The 16831-nt window shown below is 40.7% G+C and overlaps 1 protein-coding gene across 1 annotated transcript in view; it reads left to right on the forward strand.

The window, feature by feature from the left end:
• Window positions 1-16831, forward strand: part of SLC44A5 (solute carrier family 44 member 5) — a 4403163-nt gene that overhangs the window by 1300787 nt on the left and 3085545 nt on the right. The window contains exon 3 of the mRNA XM_044085789.1: window positions 13474-13561. The gene's annotated coding sequence lies outside the window, so the exon portion shown is untranslated. The remainder of the gene's footprint in view (window positions 1-13473; window positions 13562-16831) is intronic.

Here is a 16831-nt window from a genome sequence, read left to right on the forward strand (position 1 = left end):
TTCTTTAGCTATTTCAAGAATCTAAGTGGCAATTCTCAGATCTGCTCGGAGTTAGTGCAGAATGGCACAAAATACACTAAACCGACCGATATAGCCAACATCCTGGCAGACAGGTTCAGTGCAAACTTCACCCCCTCTCACCCCCAAAAGGGCCCATAACTATACCAGAAGAATGTAGTGCCCCTGAAATCACAGACACTCAGGTTAAAACAGCCCTCTCCAAAGCCAAAAACACAGCATCAATGGGACCGGATGGTGTCCCAGGCTGCTTCCTACACGAGCTCAAAGATGAACTAACCCCTCACTTAAACACACTGTTTAAACTCAGCCTCTCCACAGGCTACATGCCCACAGAGTGGTGCACAGCAACGGTTATTCCTCTCCACAAAGGTGGAGCCACAACGGACCCTGGGAATTATCACCCTATAAGCCTGACTAGTTTGGTCTGCAAAGCTATGGAGTGCATCATCATGGATCTCATTAACAGAGACATTGGAAACCTCCAAACACTAGACCCTACCCAGTTCGGCTTTGTTAAGGGCAGATCATGCCTCCTAAACCTGGTGGACTTCTTTGAGACAGTTACCAAGGCTATAGACAAGGGAAAGGTGGTCCACACAGCCTACCTAGACCTTGCAAAGGCCTTCGACACCATTCCCCACTCAGGTATTATAGACAAGCTCACCAGCTGAACATAAACTCCTATGTCACGTGATGGGTTGCCAACTGGCTCATGGTCAGAACCCACATGGTAAGAGTTGCGGGAGCTAGGTCTGACTCTAAACCGGTTAAAAGTGGCATTTCCCAGGGCTCAGTCCTAGGACCCCTCCTGTTCAGCATATACTTCTCAGAGGTACAGGCAAGCACAGGAGGACTGTGGCTGACCAAGTTCGCAGACAACTACAAACTAGGGGCTATAATTCACTCTCCAGCTGACACAGACATCCTCCAAAAGGGTCTCACTGAGACAGATACCCGGTGTAAAAACCATGGCCTCAAGCTAAATGCCAAAAAGTGCATAGTCATCCCCTTTGGAAAAAACAAAGTACCCACAAACTACCACATAGGTGGTAGCCCCCTAAATATGGAAGACGTAATAAGGGATCTGGGGACCCAAGTAGATAGTAACCTCTCCTTTGATAATCACATTGCCAAAGTGGTTAGAAAATCTTTCTATGTGGCCCACCTAATCACAAAAGGGTTTGCATCCAGATTGAAAGAGGTCATTTGGCCCCTCTATGCATCACTCATCAGACCCATCATAGAGTACAATGCCCCATTTGGGATGTACCTTACAAGACACCTGCAACAACTGGAAAGACCACAGAAGTACCTCACCAAGAGGATCACTGGCCTCAAGCAGATGCCCTGTGCAGCTCGACTGAAGAAACTCCAGCTGTATTCAGATGCATACCGCCTACTCATAGGTGATCTGAAATACAAGGCCATGTCCAACCCTGAATTGATGGACATGCTCCACCTAAAGAAAACCATATCCCCTTGAGCCACATGCTCCAGGGATCTAAACCTCACCACAACAATAAATAGGACTTGCTGGTGGGATAGTTTCCTGTCCCAGAGACTTCCCATGCTCTGGAACAAGATTCCAGTCTACATTAGGCAACCCTCTTCAACAGAAACCGTGACGAGTGGATGGGAAACAGAAAGTTTACCCTAGGGATCACTTCAATGGCTCTGCTGGACAGAGGAACAGGGAACTAATCTAAGGGGGCGGCGAAAGCCAACACATTCCGGCTAGGCTTATAAATGCCTTTGGGCAGATAGCCTAGTACGTACGCATGAACCTATGAAATGTGGTTTCAGCTGTCATTTATTTTTTCTGTTATAAGCATTGTTGTTTACTGGCATTAGCCTGTTAGGTGAGATTCAGAAAGATGGTAGTCGTTGTGCAAGTCTAGCACTCCATATGTAAGAGTGGTATAAATTGTCAGTGATTTATAGTGATCAAAGACTGATACATAAAAGTGACTAGAGATAAGGCTCTTATTATTCTGTTTTCATTGTAATGCTGATACCCGAGGGATTTAGAAGCAAGGTTATTCATATTCCATGTATGAGATACACTTATTTGATGCACAAATATAAGAGATATTCACAGGCAGAGTGTAATACTGATACATGATAGATATTTAGAGGCAGAGATACTTACGCAACAGTGTTTTTCTTTACAAAGGGACAGAGTACTTTACAGATCACACATTCACATGTGTGAACCATATGTTTGTGCTGTATGGCAGAGGATAAAGGGATGCATATGATTCATAGGAAAAAATGCAGATTAAAATGTTTCAAATGGGGTAAAGCTAGCTGGTTGTACAGAGCAAAAATAGTGTACCTTCTGGCCCAATTTGCTAGTTATAATGGATTAAAGGAATAATGGACAAAAAAACAAGTCATGAGCAGACCTGAATATGTTATCATATATGCTGGCAGCATTGCATTTTATATATATATATATATATATATATATATATATGTCTATAAAGAGAGAGAGAGTGAGATGTACACACACACACACACACACACACACACACACACACACACCAGAAGACAATCTAATGAAGAAGAGTTCGGAGAAGCAGGACGAAGGCAATGTGTATGTTCAGCTAAGAAATTGATGTATTGTTTCAGATAACACCTGTGATAGTCAGGCATAACAGTTAAAATGGTTGTAGAGTAGTGCTGAATAGAGAGAGATGGTGACAGCTGACAAGACATACCCCATGTATCCATGTATACAAATAGGAGAAATGGAGTTGTTGATGGTGCTGATGATAAATAAGAAAATTGGTAAGCAAGAGAAAGAAAAGCAGTGGCAGCTAGAAGGTGTAGGCCCAGAATAAGCTTACAAATGTTAATAGATTAAAAATCTAGGACATGTGCACATACCCTGGCAAAGTCACAAAAAGGCCAGCTGCTCCAAATCTGTACCACCCACAGTGAGGTGCACATCTGATGTTCTTCATCTCACATTGCTGCAGTCCTTACACTTGGGTAGTCCGCTGTCCTCGGTCGGCCCGAATATCAAAGTATTAGGCTGATGTCGGTCAAGGCGCATAAGACTGACATCAGGTCGTCAGGGTACAAATGCGCATGACCGACGTCATATCCTCAGTCTTTTTTGCCGCATGGTCCGATGCAGAAGCAGCGTTGCAAGTGCCGTTCGGCGTTCTGAAATTTTTCGAAGTCGGAGTTTCAGACCGAGTCAAAGTTGGCTAAGTACCCCGTTGGGGAATATTTTAGTTTTTTCTTGCCTCAGTGGTTTACCGGATGTCAGAAAAAGTGAATAACTGTATTTCTTGTGGGAAACAGATACCGCATAGAGATTACCATACTTTGTGTATTCCTTGTTTGGGGCCTGAGCACGACGTTGTTGGGTGTCGCTTTTGTGCTAGGTTCAATAAGCGCACTATTAAGCGAAGGTTAGATTGTGCCAGGTTGGTCTTCGGGAAGCGGTGCAATTATAAGATGCCGTCGGATGCTCCGACGCCCGCTTCTTCGAAGAAGCGCAAAGACAAAGCAGCTAAACCCAGGCAGGAAGAGTCGTCCGTTCCGGACGCCGGTTCTTTAGAGGCGTCAGTGGAACCGGTGGTTCCACCAGAGGCTTCTCTGGAGTCCTAGGGAGAGACTTTGATTTTGCAGGATGTGGCCTCTCAGGAGGCAGGTCAGGCTGAAGGGGCTTCTCAAGTTTCTGTACTCCCCTCCATTCCTAGGGTGGTTAGGCCCTCTCCTTCTGTTTCCAAGGCTTCTCCCAGAGGCAGGCCAGGTTTAGCTTCTGTTGGTGTCACTCCTAGTTCTTCAGGATCTGTGCCCAAGAAGTACATGCTTAAAATGGCAGAAGATTTAATTACTTTGATTAGAGGTTCTTTGCCCCCTCCTGATAAGAGGCCTAGGGTGGAACCAGAGTTGGGGAGTTTTGAGCAGGCTTCAGATATTTCAGAGTCTTCGGCTGAAGACTTGCAGGAGTACTCTCCTTATTCAGATTCTGATGCAGATGATTCGACTCCTTCTGCTTCTCCTCCAGAGGATTTTTCTTTTTCAGAGGCTCTTCATTCCATGAGGGAACATTTTAAGTGGGAAGGTCAGGATTTCTCTGATTCCAGGAAAAGGCTTAGGGAATTTTTGCTTTTACCCCTACATAGGCCTTTGGCTATACCACCTGTTCTGGATGTTGTGGAAGATGTGTTTGCAGAGGCTTCACTTAATCCTGATTCTTTGCCTCCTGCTCCTGTTAAACCGGATAGGTATTACAGGGTACCTGAGGCTCATAAATATCTTTATAAGAGTCCTAGGGCGGACCCAGAAACTGTTAGTCAGGGACCTAAGGGTGTCAAGGCCTCTGTTGTAAAAAATCCGGTTCCTCCAGATAAAGAGGCCAGAGCTTTGGATAGATGGGGAAAGAAAGTCTATACTTCTTCCACCTTAGCTATGAGGGCTTTGAATTGCCAGTTTCATATGTTGAAATATCAAAACTATCTTCTTTCTCAATTGAAGTCTAAGGTGGATGCTCTGGCGGAAGGCACTGAGTGTAAAGAATTACAAGATTTGGTACATGTCTCTGAACAGGTGGGTAAGCATTCTTTACAATGTGGTTTTGATGCTGTACAAGCCTCGTCTAGGGTGGCTGCCACTGGGTCAGTTCTTCGCAGGCACGCCTGGCTGAGGGATCAGAATTTATCTGACCATGTTAAGACAAGGATTTTGGATGCTCCTTTACAGTCTGATGTGTTGTTTGGTTCACCTGTGGAGTCAGTCTTAAAGAAAATGGAAGATAAGGCTAAGTCTATGCAGGCTGTTAAAGATTTTTTGCAAGTCCAGCCTCCAAAGTTTAGTAGGAATTGGCCTGCTAAGGGGTGGACGTACCCTTCTTATGATTCACAGTCTAGGGGTAGATCCAGACGTGGTAGGAGCAGAGGTCAGAGCTCCTTCAGACCTAGAACAGGGAGTTCTCCTGCACAATCTTCAGGTGAGGGCAGGGGCCAGTCCTTTCGTAAACAGGCCCAATGACCTACCTTTTCAGCTGCCAGATCCTTCTTGCCTGGCAGCACCTTTGGGAGGAAGGTTGGCACTCTTCAAGGAAAACTGGAGTTTGATTACCCAAGACAGATGGGTATTGGATATCATACACCAAGGTTACAGGTTTTATTTCCATACCTTGCCTCCTTTCAAAGGCATGCCGGACGTTCCTCCTCAGCAAAGACTAGAGGCTCACAAACAAATTTCTCTGCTGCTCCGAATAGGGGCCATACAACCGGTCCCTCTGCCAGAAGTGGGCCTAGGATTTTATTCTCGCCTGTTCCTGGTACCAAAGAAGGGGAACACGTGGAGACCAATTTTGGATTTATCTATCCTCAACACTTATCTGGACATTCCCAAGTTCAAAATGTTGACGTTACAACAGCTTTTACCTCTGCTGGGCAAAGATCACTGGATGGTGACTCTGGATCTCAAGGAGGCTTACCTTCATGTTCCTATCAGGCTAAGTTGCAGGAAGTATCTGCGTTTTCGGGCTGGGACTTCTCATTATCAGTTCTCTGCATTGCCCTTTGGCTTATCTACTGCGCCCAGAGTGTTCACGAAGGTTCTGGCTCCAGTGATAGCTTTCTTCAGGTTAAGAGGAATACAGATCTATCCTTATTTGGACGATTGCCTGATCCTGGCCCAAGGAAAGGACGAACTTCTTCATCATCTACAATATGTGATAACAGTGCTAAGATGCCTGGGGTATTCTGTGAACGAAATAAAGTCCAGTCTAGTACCCTCTCAGGACATGTGCTTTCTGGGTGTGAGACTGAATACAGCATCCCAGATGGCCTTTTTGACCCCGGACAAACAACAGAATCTTTCTCTTTACTTCCATCATTTGTCTCATCAGTCCAGGCTGACTGCAAGGACAGTCCTTCAAGCCTTGGGGTTCATGGCATCTTGTATTCTGGTGCTTCCCAATGCCAAACTGCATATGAGGAAGCTACAATGGTATCTCAAAAATGTATGGACACAGCACTGCCAAGATATGGACACTGTCATTCAGATAATACCTTGCATTCAAAAGGAATTTTTGTGGTGGGCTCAGGAATGTCACCTAAACAAGGGACTCTCTGTGACCCGGCCAGAGGCGAGTCAGATTCTAACGACAGATGCCTCAGACAAAGCTTGGGGAGCTCATCTAAACGGAAAGTGGGTACAAGACACGTGGCCTGCCAGACTTCAACATCTACATATCAACTTGAAGGAGATGTTAGCAGTCCAATTTGCATTAATAGCTTTCAAGGATTTACTTCTTCCAGGGCAGGTGTTGGTTCTAACAGACAACACAACTGTCATGTGGTACATCAACAAGCAAGGGGGAACACATTCTTATCCTCTATGCAGACAAGCAATGATTTTGTGGGAGACTGCTCTCAGTTTACAGCTGAATCTTCAGGCAAGGTTTCTGCCGGGAGCACAGAACTCCTTAGCAGATGTGTTGAGCAGACAAATTATGGATCCCCACGAGTGGAAATTGGATCCTCGTGTATTTCAGAAATTGACAGTGTTATGGGGAACTCCAGACATAGATCTGTTCGCTTCTCCACAAAACTACCAGCTGCCAAAGTTTTGCACAAAACGGTTTCATCCCACAGCTTGGAAAGTGGATGCTCTTTCCTTCAATTGGAGCAATCTTCATGTGTATGCCTTTCCACCTCTGCCTCTCCTCCCAAAGGTACTCCTGAAGGTCAGACAGGACAAGCCAAAGATGATTTTAATAGCTCCAGATTGGCCTCGACAGCACTGGTACCCATTACTGAGAAGTCTGGTACGGGAGCCTCCATGGCCTTTACCTTCGATTCCACACCTGCTGTCTCAGGAGAACAGTCATTTACTCAATGTCAAACTTCACTCTCTTCACCTGACAGCCTGGCATATCCTGTTTTAAACCCTGGAGGGTCTCAGCTTCCACAGCAAGTTTTGAATGTTATTTTGGAGGCCAGAAGGCCTAGTACAAGGAAAGTGTACGCAGATAAATGGAAGAGATTTTTATTTTGGAGTACAGCAAAGGAATTTGATGTTTCTAAGCCTAATTTAAGTGTGGCTCTTCAATATCTTACTGAGTTACTGGACAAAGGTTTGTCCTTCTCTTCTATTAAGGTTCATGCTGCAGCAATTTCTGCTCACTATGACTGTGACCCACCATTGTTTTCTCATCCTTTGTTTAAGCAATTCCTTAGAGAGGCAAAGAATATAAGACCCCCACGGAGAGCTCCTACTCCTGCTTGGGATCTCAATTTTGTGTTGGAGAAACTCACTCTACAACCTTTTGAGCCTGCAGCTACTGCTGAGTTGAAATACTTGTCATGGAAGACTGCTTTTTTGTTGGCCATTACCTCTGCAAGAAGGGTTTCTGAATTACAGGCCCTTATGGCGGTTGAGCCTTTCTTAATTTTCCATAAGGATAGGGTATCTTTGCGTACTAATCCTTCTTTTATGCCTAAAGTGGTTTCTAGTGTGGCTTTAAACCAATCTATTCATTTGCCTACTTTTTATGCAAACCCCCAAAATAAAGGGGAAAAGATTTTGCACACTTTGGATATACACAGGCAGTTGCGATATTATTTGAGCAGAACTAAAGGGTTCAGGCAGTCTCAGCAGTTATTTGTTTCTTTTGCTTTGAGTTCTCAGGGCAAGCCTGTGTCAAAACAAACTATTTCTAAGTGGATTGGGTTTTGCATTGCTTTCTGTTATTCCCATCATGGTAAGGAGATTCCAGCTGGGATTAGGCCTCATTCCACTAGGGCTACTGCCACTTCTACAGCTTTTTTAAGGGGGGTGGCAACTAAAGATATTTTGGAGGCAGCTACTTGGAGTTCAGTGCATACTTTTTCTAAGCATTACCACCTTCCACTTTACTCTAAATCTAGGGCTGGTTTTGCCACTGCAATTTTAGAGGTCATTTTGGCGGCTCCTACTGCTTTATAGTTTTGCCATCCTCCCTTACCTCTGCTTTGGGATTCTACCCAAGTGTAAGGACTGCAGCAATGTGAGATGAAGAACATAGTACAGTTTTGTACCTACCATAAATGTAGATGTTCGAAGATCCACATTGCTGCAGTCCAATTTACCCTCCCTCCTTCCCCTCTGTAGTTAGAGGCGGTTGTGTGGGTTGGGGTTGTACATTTTGTGGATATTGTATATATTGTACATATGATTAGTACTAGGGTGGTTGGTTGTTGTTTGCTGTCTTTTGGTTGTGACCTTTTTTTTTTAGGGTCTTCTGACATCTGGGGCAAGAAAAGACTGAGGATATGATGTCGGTCATGCGCATTTGTACCCTGACGACCTGATGTCAGTCTTATGCGCCTTGACCGACGTCAGCCTAATACTTTGATATTCGGGCCGACCGAGGACAGCGGACTACCCAAGTGTAAGGACTGCAGCAATGTGGATCTTCGAACATCTACATTTATGGTAGGTACAAAACTGTACTTTATGGTAGGCTTATTGCAAACAGTAATGTGGCAATTTACATAATACCAATTAGATTGTTCAAACATTATTTGCTATAAGGAATAGCATAAGACTTCTGTGATTATTAAATACCCTAGCAAACATGAAAAACACATCTGCCTAGTGAAATCATTCCTTCGTCTTATGTGGCACTTAAAGTGGCACAAAAAAGTGTTACCATTCAGTCAGTGGCTAAGGGCATGGCATAACTGACAGGGTAATCAGTGCCTGTCATCCTTGAGGGAATCCAGTTAGAGTGCTACAGCAACACTCACCTCAGAGGCAGTGGTGTATGGCTGCAAATGTAGTGCATTTTCATGCACCGATTAGACAGCATTATTCACAACATATGCGGGTGTGCTACAGTACGTGAATAATGGTAATAATGCATTTTAGGGATAGGTATACTGCATACCAAGGCTGTCTCACAAGTGTGCACAAGCAGAAGTGAGCACATATTGCTGTTGTTTATGCACAGCCTGTGACCTCCAAGCCACCATTCCAAGACACACACACACATAAAAAAAATTCCCCCATGCAATTAAAGTTCCATCATGTCCTTTGGATACAGCTGCTACTGCTCTAGCGGTATGGCTAATCACCCCAACAGGTACCATCATGGTATCATTTTATACTTGTGTGGCATCAGCGAATGAAGCCCAAGTAAGTTTGAAATAAGCTTTAACACAGAGAAATAGATAACAAGCTTAAAGCACTTCATTTAGTTTATTAATTACACTGCTTATAACTGCTTACTAGTTCTAGCAGCACTGATATTTACTGTTTGCAGCCATCTTTGCATGGGATACTATGCCATCTACTTTCATATGTCTGTGTGTGTGTGTGTGTGTGTGTGTGTGTGTGTGTGTGTGTGTGTGTGTGTGTGTGTGTGTGTGTGTGTGTGTGTGTGTGGAGAAGCACCACAGTAGTGCATACTGTATACCCAATGGCAAGTGTGTTATTTCTGCAATACTTTGCATAATGCTGTCCTATTGTATGGCATCAATGTATAGGTAATCCCACCTCCCAAAGGCTTCCTGTAGCCTCTGATGCTGTTCACTATTTAAATAAAACAATCTTAAGAATGCAACCTGCACTATATAAAATACAGACAAACAACATGTGATATTATATAACCTTTAAATAATGTAACCCCCTTGCAGTGGTATTTTCTGTAGTATCTGTGCCATCTGTACATTGCACAGTGCCACCCTCTTATGCACAGTTCCTGCTGCCAGTCTCCTGGGTGCAGTTGCTTTCTCTGTGATAATCACTATCAATAAAATGAATAGAGTACTGAGTGGGGGAACTGTGTGCTGACAGATGTGAGGCTCTATATATGAATTAGGCATCTGTCAGTACTGTGGAAGAAAAGTCTTTGTACTGCTTTTGGTTTTTCAGTATGGGGAACAACTCTGAATTTTAACCATTTGTGTAAGTATCCTGTCTGTGAATTCTTCCTATTTATTAGCATTCCATAATTGTAACTCACTTACTCACTAGCTTCCATACCTATGGAGGTCTAGACTTCTTGAACTCCTGACCTACTGAAAGTTGTGAACACTAGACTTGCTTAATAAGCACTAGAGTTTTGAATCACATCTTAATGTTTTAATATAAATGTTTGCGACAGTATTAACTGATGAAATGAGTCTTTGAATCAGCATGTTTTTTTAAAATTTGCTTTTTTTTTCTTTTAACATAACTAATGGATTTACCTTAAGACATGGCTCCAGCAGTATCATTTTCAGGAATCCAATGAATTTTCTTTTGTTTGTCTGAATTAATTTTATAGAGTTTGAGCTGTAAATGCTTCTGTTAATATACATAGCCAGGTAATGTTATAGTGTTGTAAAGTATGAATTGTGCATTTTTTATGGAAATGGGATTACTGGTAAATTCCTATGCAAGTACTGAGAGATGGAGCCATTTAATACAATTTGCTATTAATGAAATATCGACTTTCTGTAGTTTCAGTGTCAGAGTTATGAAGACCTTTACTGGAAAACCAAGTCCATGATGACTATATAGATAATCCTTTGCAGTAATAGTCTCATTTACATACGATTCAGTAATGGCATACCGATGAAGATCCTTAATTTTTCAGTAATAAGCCAGGAAATACATTTATATGTGGCTAAAAAAGGAAAGGGACATTGTGAAGCTTTGATGGAGAAGAGTAACATCCCTAAAATGAAAGGGAGTATCCGTGCTTTAGGCCTTACTAATGCTGGTGGGAATAGGTGACAGTATCGAGATCAGAACCAGTGGTCCAATGACTTACCTTCCTTAGAGTAGTTCTGGGACCTGTTGTGTGAACAAAGATTTGAGTTTAGAGAAGGGTAGCTGGAAGGGAGGAATACAATTTGGAAGTAATAATCAACCTAAAGCTGAATCACACTGTACATTAGGAATGGGTATTGATGAGGGCCATTACAATGCTGTGATAAACACTGTGATGACAGGATTTTGGTTCTGTGGGGATCTTTCTTCTATTTAACATTCACACTAGCATGACCTGGAGTAAATGACAGGAAATTAGTGTAGTGGGAAGTATACATTTCCAGGCTGCAGGAAATGACAGGGAAACGGTAAGGTAGGATATAAAGAAAAATATAAAGTTGATCATAGTTGCCTTAAATAAGGGAAATGAATGACACATTTTTTCGGTAGCACATTATTGATGACAAATGAAACCTCACAGCTAAGGGTTCTCAGGTTGATTTTTTGGCTCAGGTGCCTGTGGCATGGAGTCTGTATATCTTACCTGTATTTGCAAGGGTTTTCACTGGGTCCTGCAGTTTTTTCTCACATTTTGAAGAAGTGGTAGTTGAATTGGCAACTTCTAAGTCGTCCATAGCTATGTGCACATGTGTATGTTATATGGAAGAAAGGCCTGTTTATCTTCTTCCACTTCACCCCTTGCCTAGTAACCTCTATTAGTGGCAGTGACTATTTCCTGGATCAGTATAGGAATCGGCTATGACTCATAAACATGGATGGATGGGGAGGGTAGAAGTAGAAAATATGGACGCTTTAGCAGGAATGGACAACATGGCAACTATAATGAAGATGTTTCACATCAGATTTGAGAAAATAGTATTTTCGGGCATTGTATCGTGGTTTTGAAAGGTTTTACTTGAGGGCGTGATACAGAGTAAATCTTTAGAGGATTTCAGAGTATTTTGGTTCTAAACATTGAAAAGATGGTGCAGGTATGTGGAATGGGCAGTTCTATAGGGGCTGGCTATATTCAGACAGATCACAGGTGCGCTCTCCTTTTGACATCTTCATGTATATGTATCAAGCTGTGCCAAACATGGGTAGTATGATATAACTTACTATTAACCTAGTAACTTTACCCTCCATACTACAGTTCTAAACTGGTGTAAGCAGTGGTCTATGATGACTGCCTTATATTTAGGAAGAGAAATGTATGCTTACTATTTGCAGTTTTCATAGTTTGGAGCAAATTGCTTAACTAGTTTCATTGCTGCTGAGTGGTCCCTGAAAACTGCCATGTATCGTTAGTTACTTTCTAACCAAAGGGCACCTTAAAAGAAAATATGATAAAGAAGATTTCAATATGACTAATGATACGAGAGTTGTGCAACTGGTTAAGAAAATTGGTAGTAGAATTAAAATCAGATATTTCCTGTTGTCTCCTAACTTAGCAGGAGATACTGTCCTGCTCTTAATAGGTAAATGGGTACATATGTTTTTGAATATTTTACTACCAAAATCTTTTGGATGAAATAATAGTACATTGTTAATTTATTGGTAAATGAGTACATAAGTTTTTGAATATTTTACTACCAAAATCTTTTGGATGAAATAATAGTACATTGTTAATTTATTGGTAAATGAGTACATAAGTTTTTGAATATTTTACTACCAGAATCTTTTGGATTAAATAATAGTACATTGTTACTTCATTGTTGCTTTATTCTGGTCTGCTGATTAAATGATTGTTATTACTTAATGTATTTGTTCATGATCATAACACAGTTGATGAAATGTGTCTAAGCAGCAGGGAGGTGACACATTTTTACTCATTAATAGAAACTGGCATTCTCTAACATTGCATGGAATTAATAAGTGCAGTTAATGTGCACATGTCAGTGATTTTATACACAGAATATGTAAAGTAGAGACAGGGTTAGGTAGATAGCCTTATTAAGGTGTGGTACATTGATCTAAATGATTGAAGCATTACAGTGGATATAAAAAAAGTGTACATAATCCTGTTAAAATGCCAGGTTTTTGTGATATAAAAAAATGGGACCACAATAAATCATTTGAAAATGTTTCCCACCTTTAATGTGACCTATAACCTGTACAATTCAGTTAAAAAACATCTGTTAGGGGAAACAATATAAAAAATAAAAAATGCACAATAAGCTGGTTGCATACGTCTGCTCACCCTTAAACTAATACTTTGTTGAAGCACCTGTGTGTTGTTTTTATTGAACTTTTCTGGCAGAAAGTAATATTGAAAGCAATCGATTCAGAAAGTATGTCCCTCAGATGCTGTGTATCTGAGAAGCTTTCAGTAAATACAGTAAGAAGGAAAAAGAATGTTAACAATCACAATTTAATTTCATAAATAAAAATTTCTTTAAAGTGGTAATATTACCTAGCCAGTGTTGAATTATTTCTAGCCTGCATTAATGAAACTGCTGGAAAAAGAGTGTTATGAAAAGAGAGACTGGCAAATTTTTGCAAAAAATGAAATGTAAACGGTTTCTGTTTTACTAGTTTTGTGTATACCAACTCCATAATACAAATATAGTAGAAGCACACATTCCTAGCCAGCACTTATCTCACTGATGTTTCAGTGAACAACAGGTTTTATGTTTTATTATGTCTAAGCTTTGTAGCAGAGATAGAATTAACTGTATTTAGAAAGCTGATATAATAAAATAATGCCATTATTGATATATTTAATAACTGTATTTTACGTTGCAGAGTTGCTGCTGTCAGTGCTTCACAGTGCAATAAGCCATCCTGTATAGTGATGCCAGCAGGACTTACTGTATCGGCTGTGATAGCAAGGGTAAGTAATATTTAGTTCAAAACCTGTGTGAAATATATAAATCAGAGTAAGTTACAGCAGACCTGAAAAAAAATGCAAGCAGAATTTCAGTTCTAGCATTGCAAAGCACAAACATTAACTGTACTTATCTGTCCATTATGGAAAGGGCTGTTTACGGTCATACTTAAAGCGCAGATATCCAGCTTATGGATTTCATAACGTGATGATGAATGTAGTTTATTTGCAAGTGTTTTCTTTCATATGAAACAATTTAAATTAAATACCAAAATGATCATAATATGTGCTACAAAACATAGACTTTTGAAGTCAAATCGTATATTGCTGTATAAGTGTTGTGCAGAACTTATAGACAGTGCTAACTTGGACTTTTAAAAACACAAAAGATTGAATTTCCAGTATTATCAGCTCCATTTTACCTTTCAGAAGTATATAATAGCTGTTACACAAACGTCATTGGAGGAATAAGAATAGTAAATAAGCATGATTCAACAACAAGCATGATCCACTGGTGGTGACTGAAAGGTAAATTGGTTAGATCCACATGTCAGAATGGTACTTTTATAAATAATATATATGTATTTTTTTTTTGTGGGGAGCTTCAGACCACAAGCCACCCATGCAGATGGAGACTCCTCTGTAATGGAATATTGATGAATATGTAATTTGTTTCTGTTAGCATGTAATGTATATCTGACTCTTTAACTGGATTTAATTTATAGGGTCTATATCACATAATCGAACTGCAATAAGTTTGACTACGTAAATGTCGAACCCAGAAGTTCGAAATGCAGTAATGTCGAACACACAGAACAGTGATTTTTTTCCCAGGGGGGAAAAAAAATTGCTGTTCCGGTACAAAACCAAAAAACACACGTACACTTCAAACTGTTCGTAATGTGGGAGGCTTCACACCTCCACACCCCCCTGCTTAAATATACCAGCTCCGTGATCGCACCACAGTGGAGGAAATAGCAAAGCCATGGAAACAACCCACTGAATTTCTTTCCCTGGGAAAAAATTTGGTATTCCGCAGCTTCGCTATTTTGACATTTCGAACTTCCCAGTTTGATGTTACAGTGTTCGGACAATTGTGCGTTCAGACTACTAATATAGACCCAATTTATGTGTGTCTTAAGTCTGAAAAAATATACTGATGTTAGGTGAAAATTTCAAGGAGAAATTTTGGAATATTGCTGTATCTACCTATTAAGTATAACATGAATAGATTTATTGGTTCTACAGTAACTTCTTTACTAGAATATTGTATAAATGTGGTTTGTTCCCAGCCTGTTCCCCCAATAAAACACTGCACACAGAAGGCCAGTGCAACCACTTTATTAATATAACACAGAATGTAACTTGTCACCAAATGCTGAACCATACTCAAATTCCTTACATCACAATAACCAACTTGTATCGTGAAATTATCATGACCAGTACAGATTCTAGCCATCCATTTAGGCCTCTTGTACTCCCCTGCAGGCTGGTCCAACCTCAATACCCAGCAATATAACTTACCAGAAGTACTGTCCATCATAGTGGACCACTCACTACCTTTCTTCAAAATGCGCGTGCAGCCAGCCCAGGAAAATGGGGGAGTTTGGTTCTAGAGGTAATGAGAGTTGGTGTGGCTTGTGAGTAGTGTCTCAGGTTGTATGAGGTGTTTCTTTTTTTCATGATGTTTAGCTACAAAGTAAGTAAATATCTAGAGATGGAGGTAGTTTGTAGAGATGGGATCCTAACAATATGTTAGAACTTTGTTTTATGGGTAGCCATTTTGGCTTTTTCTAGAGTGATACAGAGTGGTGAATTTGTAATGAATTGGCAGATGCTTTTTGAGATTGTCTGAAGTGTGGTGGTGTTTCCCTTGGAGGTAAATGCAGAAATGGGTAGCCCATATTCTGTTTGAAAGATGGCTGCTTTGGCTTGTTGAGATAAAAAAGGGGAGATCTTGGCTCAGAAGAGGATGGACTTCATTTTTGCTTTTACTCTGTCAGTGTGGAAATAGAAGTTTAGATATTGATGAAGCCATAAACATGTAGGTTGTTTCTGTGGTATGGCTGTGTAAGCCAAATATAGTTAAAGAATCAAGTGTTTGGTGAATTTTCTGTGGAGCTCCAAAAAAGTATTCGTCTTGGAGAGGTTGAGAAATAGTCTATGGTTTATGAGCCTTTGGTGGAGCTCATGTACATTTGATTTGAGTAGGCATTGAATGTCAGGTGTGACAGTGATTTGATCATTAAATGACCATGTCATCTATGAAGAGGATGAGTGGGTGATGGAGGATGTCACAAGGAATTTGTTTAATAAATCTGGAGAAGAGGAGAGGGGGTCAATAATTGATCCATGTGGTACAGCTTTTATAACAGGTGCAGATACTAATTGAGAGGATTCTGTTTTAAATTTGCAGTGCTTGCCACTGAGAACATTTTCAAATCCGGGAATGTAGTCTGGGCAGATAACCAGTTTAATTTCTCATCTACCTAAATTGGGTTTCTGGATTTTGCAGCAGTTAAAGAAAAAGATAATATTTTATTTATGTGCATATTCCTTTCAGGTAGGACCATTAATATTGTTTTCACAGTTTTTTTCAGGTTTGATACACTGTCTAAATTCAAGTTGTCTAGTAGAAGCATTGACAATATCTTTGAGTGGAATATGAAAGAAGATAAATAGTGTAATACTGGGTTATGAGTCTGTGGGGTCTGTCAAGATAGTTAGATCAGCAGCACAGCCATCTAAGTCACCAATTCTTAATCATGGAGACCAGGAACTGAGAGTTAAACCATGCTCATTTGTTTTGTATTTGTTTACTATTGGTATATATATATAATTTTTTTAGATTTCTAAAGTAAAATAGTTTTTCCACTTATAGCTTTCTTATTTTGTTGTAGGATATATATTTGTTGTTGAAGGTCATATTTCACATTCAAATATATGCATTATTTAAGTATTTAATAATGTCTAAAGACACCTCACATACACATGCACGCATACGCACACACACACACACACACACACACACACACACTTTCACATAGTGTCACACAGATACAGACGGTCACACATATATTCAGAAACAAAGATGCACGCTCCACACACGAGCGCACGTGTGTGCACACACACGCACACAGTTTCACATAGTGTCACACAGATACAGACTGTCACACACATATTCAGAAACAGAGATGCACCCTCCACACACAAGCACACACACACACACACACACACACACGCACACACACACACACACACACACACACACACACA

Source organism: Protopterus annectens, chromosome 10.part0 (genome assembly GCF_019279795.1).
Source record: "Protopterus annectens isolate FY-2018-M chromosome 10.part0, PAN1.0, whole genome shotgun sequence".
Lineage (NCBI taxonomy): Eukaryota > Metazoa > Chordata > Ceratodontiformes > Protopteridae > Protopterus > Protopterus annectens.